At 39.7% G+C, this 4912-nt stretch overlaps 1 pseudogene; it reads left to right on the top strand.

Annotated features, from left to right (window-relative positions):
• Positions 1–1975: 1975 nt before the first annotated feature.
• LOC102874899 lies at positions 1976–3079 on the top strand (annotated as a pseudogene).
• Positions 3080–4912: the final 1833 nt, after the last annotated feature.

The raw sequence follows: 4912 nt of genomic DNA, 5'->3' as shown, positions 1-4912 counted from the left end.
ACATAAGAGGTACCTAAATTGGCAAAGACGAGGTAAAATTATCTCTCTATGCAGATGATATGATAGTATATTTAGAAAATCCTAAAGACTCAGCAAGAAAACTATTACACATAGTTGACTAATTCAGCAAAGTGGCAGGATATAAGATCAACATATAAAAATCAGTTGTATTTCTCTACAGTGACAAAGAGAATACAGAGCTTGAGTTAAGAAAAACAATACCCTTCACAATAGCTAATCACAAGATAAAATATTTGGGAGTAAATCTACCCAGAAGCACAAAAGATCTATTCAAAGAAAATTACAAAACATTATTTCAAGAAACAAAAAGAGACCAAGATGCAAATTTTTATGAAAGTAGACAGAGTGAGGAAATTACTGAACAATCTCATTGATCTCACATGCAAGCAAGATTCTGCTGAAAATTATCCAAAAACGACTGGAACAGCACATCAACCAAGAACTACAGTGCAGGCTATGTTTAGAAGAGGCCATGGTACTAGAGATATTATCGCTAATGTCAGATGGATATTGGCTGAAAGCAGAGAGTACCAGAGGAGTGTCTGTGTTTCATTGACTATGCAAAAGTATTTGACTGTGTGGATCATAACAAACTGACTGCCTCTGAGAAGAGTGGGAATCCTAGACCACCTGATTATGCTTATGTAAAACCTATACTTGGACCAGGAGGTGGCATACAAGGAAACCCTACTTGGTTCAAATTTGGGAAGGGTGTATGCCAAGGATGTGTCATATGTCTCTCCAGACCTTTTCAATCTATATGCAGGACAGATTATCTGGGAGACTGGTCTCTATGAGGATAAATGGGACATCGGGATTAGAGGAAGACTCATCAACAATCTGCGTTATGCACATGACACAACCCTGATTGCTGAAACTGAGCAGGACCTGAAGCGCTTGCTACAGAAGGTCAAGGACTGTAGCCTTCAATATAGATTGAAGCTCAACATCAAGAAAACAAAGATTCTCACCACAGAGCCAATTGGCAGCATCATGATAGATGGTGAAGAGATTGAGATTCTTAATAGCTTTAGTTTGCTTGGCTCCACAATCAACACTCTTGGTACCAGCAGCCAGGAAATTGGGAGACGAATTACATTGGGAAAGTTTGCTGTCAGAGACCTCTCCAAAGTACTGAAGAGCAACAATGTCAGTCTGGAGACTAAAGTGTGCCTGACCCAGGCCATAGCCTTTGCAATTTCTTGCTATGTATCAGAAAGCTGGACAATGTGTAGGGATGGTAGAAGGAGAATTGATGTCTTGGAGCTGTGGTATTGGAGAAGAATATTGAATATATTATGGACTGCTAGGAGAACAAACAGGTTTTTATAGAAAGGGTGAGACCAGATTGCTCCTTGGAGGCAAGGATTCTGCAGCTTTGTCTGGCATACTTTGGACATGTTGCAAGGAGGCACCAGTCCTTGGAGAGGGACGTCGTGCTTGGGAGGGTGGAGGGATAGCACAAGGGAGGAAGACCCTCGATGAGATGGACTGACTCAGTGACTGGTGTAATGAGGGTAGGTGTGTCAGAGACAATAAGGTTGGCTCAGGACAGAGTAGGGTTTAGGGCTGTTGTACGTAGTAGCTGCCTTACTTTTCTCCTACAGATTGACTGGCCATTGAATTTGAACTCCTCACCATTTAGCTAGTAATCAAATTCTTTAAACACTATGCCACCAAGCCTCCTCTATCAATGCTACATCTGAAAATTAATTTGTAATTCAAGTATTTTTCATTTTGCTTAATTCAGTTCATCCCAGATAGTCTTGAATGACTATTAGAAAAAGTATGGACTTAGGGGGAGGGATTATATAACAATGAAATAATTTTTCTTTTACTTTTCAAAGAGAAGAATGGATTGGAGGGGAGGGATGGGCAGGAAGAAAAATGCAACAATTATAAAGCGGCGGCGGCGTTTGACGTCAGTGGGGAGTTAATTTTAAATCGGTACAAGATGGCGGAGGGGGATGAGGGATCGCGGAGGCAGCAGCCGCACCAGGGCGGACTAGCGACCCTAGTACGAGGGTTAACCACGTCTCGTCCACGACCTCTTTAGGTGAGAATTATGAAGATGATGACCTAGTAAATTCTGATAAGGTTATGAAGAAACCATGTCCAGTACAGATTGTTCTTGCACATGAAGATGACCATAACTTTGAGCTTGATGAAAAAGCCTTGGAACAGATTTTGCTGCAGGAACATTTACGAGATCTTAACATAGTAGTGGTATCCGTGGCAGGAGCTTTTCGTAAAGGGAAATCATTTCTACTGGACTTCATGCTTAGATATATGTATAACAAGGATTCCCAAAATTGGATTGGCGGACACAATGAACCATTGACTGGCTTTACGTGGCGAGGTGGTTGTGAGAGAGAAACAACGGGCATACAAGTCTGGAGTGAAGTATTTGTAATTGACAGGCCTGATGGAACAAAGGTGGCTGTATGTATAATAATCTTGCTGCAGTAGCAGGAGCAAGAGATACCTATAGCAAAAATATGGAGCAAGTAGGTGGTGGAGACAAGCCTTACATTGCACCCTCAGACCTGGAGCGAAAACACTTGGTTCTCAAGGAAGCAGCAATTAAAGAGTTTCGTTCTGTAAAAAAAATGGGTGGAGATGAGTTCTGTCGTCGTTATCAGGACCAGCTTGAAGCTGAAATTGAAGAAACCTATGCAAATTTTATAATGCACAATGATGGCAAAAATATCTTCTATGCTGCTCGTACTCCTGCCACGCTGTTTGCAGTCATGTTTGCTATGTATATAATCGCAGGACTGGCTGGCTTCATTGGCTTAGCCTCTATAGCCTTCTTGTGTAACCTTGTCATGGGGCTAGCTCTGATAGCTCTTTGTACTTGGGCATATGTTAAATACTCTGGGGAGTTCAGAGAAATTGGAACAATGATTGATCAGATTGCTGAAACACGGTGGGAACAGGTATCCAAGCCCCTGGGTGATAAAATGATGGAGGAAAACATAAGGCAGTCTGTAACAAACTCTATTAAAGCAGGCCTGCTGACCAGCTGTCTCATCATGCCAGATTAAAGACAGACTGACAGTTCATCTCCTCATGGACTCCACTCTCTTTTTTTCATTCTTGCTGTACAATGAGAACTCAAAAAGAAACCAAGTTTACAATAAAAAAAAAATGCAACAATGAATTAGTGGAAATCCAAAATATCTGTAAATTTTCATTAAAACTAATAATAATAATAAAATAAAAAAAGCTTTGTGGTAATCTCTTCATATCCACTCACTCTTTCTCAGTCCTAACACAGAGCTATCAGTGTTTCTGTTTTAAAACAGACATCATTTATATTTCTCATCTCCAGTCTCATTTCCCGTTTATCTTAAAATTTCAGTCACATCAGATGACAGAAAGTTTGTCCATTTCCCACCTCCTAAGTGTCTTAGCTACATATTCTTCTTTTTCTTCAAGCAGCAATATCCTCAATTACCGTAATTGATAAAAATCTTCATTGTCATGACCTCGCTCAAAGGCTAACCTCAAGTGTTTTCTTATTTCCCAGTAAATGTGACTCACTCACTTCCTCCTTGGAGATCCCATAGCTTTGGTTGAAGATTTCCTTTTGGCACTTAAAAATAAATTGGCATTAGGTATCAGCGAGTACCTGTTCCCATTTTTAAGTTCCGTAAAGTACAGTGTGTGCATTTTGGTAGCCAGTGTCTGAGCAGAGTCCTTGTACTTGATTGGTTTCTTGTAAACATTTGCTGAAATAAATTGGATAAATAAATCCCTCGTCTGAACAAGACTTCCTGAAAATACTAATTAATAGAGGAACATCTTTGAGAGCTTGAAACTAGCAAATACTAAGGGGCATGAAAAAAGCAGAGAGATGACACATAAGGGCCTTAATTTTCTTCTGTGCTTACTTGGAGCAACTTTCTCCAAGACAGACTTGGTTTTTTGGCAGTGCATGGGATATTCTGTACTCTCTCCAACCCCACAATTCAAAGACATCAATTTTCTTCTGTTACCCTTATTCACCAACTATCATATGCATAGGAAATAACTGAAAAGACTATGACTTGCATCGTTAAACTGACAGACATCCTTGCTCTTTAATACTTTGGAGAAGTCCTTGACAGCAAATATTCCCAATGCAACACACACTCTGATTGTTCACTTTTGGATGTTGAGTCTTTATTTTATTCTACTCAATAATAAAATTGAGCAGTGAATAATTAGTAGTATAGAAGATTTCAGCAATCATAAAAGTAAGAAAATGACTATTATAACAAACTTTGGCATTCCATGCTTTTTTAGTAACACATAAAGTGTGAATTTCATTAACCCTTGTTATGATATCTGGGAAAAAAGGCCTCATTTCTTTTTTAAATACATTGTGTTTCACTCATGTATATTGTGTTTTACACAATCATTTGCATACATTGTTTTCTAGAATTACTACTGATGTATGCTTTTATCACTCTATTTCAAGTTTCCATTGCACCTTGCCTATTCCTTCACCCACTGATCCACATAGTCATCTCTGCTGTTATATCGATTTTCCCCACCCCACTTTCTCCTATCTTCTTTGAACAGTTATGTTGTTATTGTTATGTGCTCTTGAGTTGCTTGTGACTCATAGCGACTCTATATACAATAGCTATGAACCCTGCTCTATCCTGAGCCAATTTCATTTTCTCCAACACATCTATCCCCATTACCCCAATCACTGAGTCAATCCATCTCATCCAGGGTTTTCCTCTCCTGCATTATCCCTCCACCCTTGGAAGTATGATGTCTTTCTCCAGGAACTGGTCCCTCCTGGCAACATGCCCAAAGTATGTGAGATGGAGCTTCAGAATCCTTTGCCTCCATGGAGAAGCCTGGTTTGACTCTCTCAAGGACAAACCTGTTTGTT

This window comes from Elephantulus edwardii, unplaced genomic scaffold (genome assembly GCF_000299155.1).
Source record: "Elephantulus edwardii isolate Elephantulus edwardi_28Jun2011 unplaced genomic scaffold, EleEdw1.0 scaffold00157, whole genome shotgun sequence".
Classification (NCBI taxonomy): Eukaryota; Metazoa; Chordata; class Mammalia; order Macroscelidea; family Macroscelididae; genus Elephantulus; species Elephantulus edwardii.
This window is presented reverse-complemented; position numbering and strand designations above follow the sequence as displayed.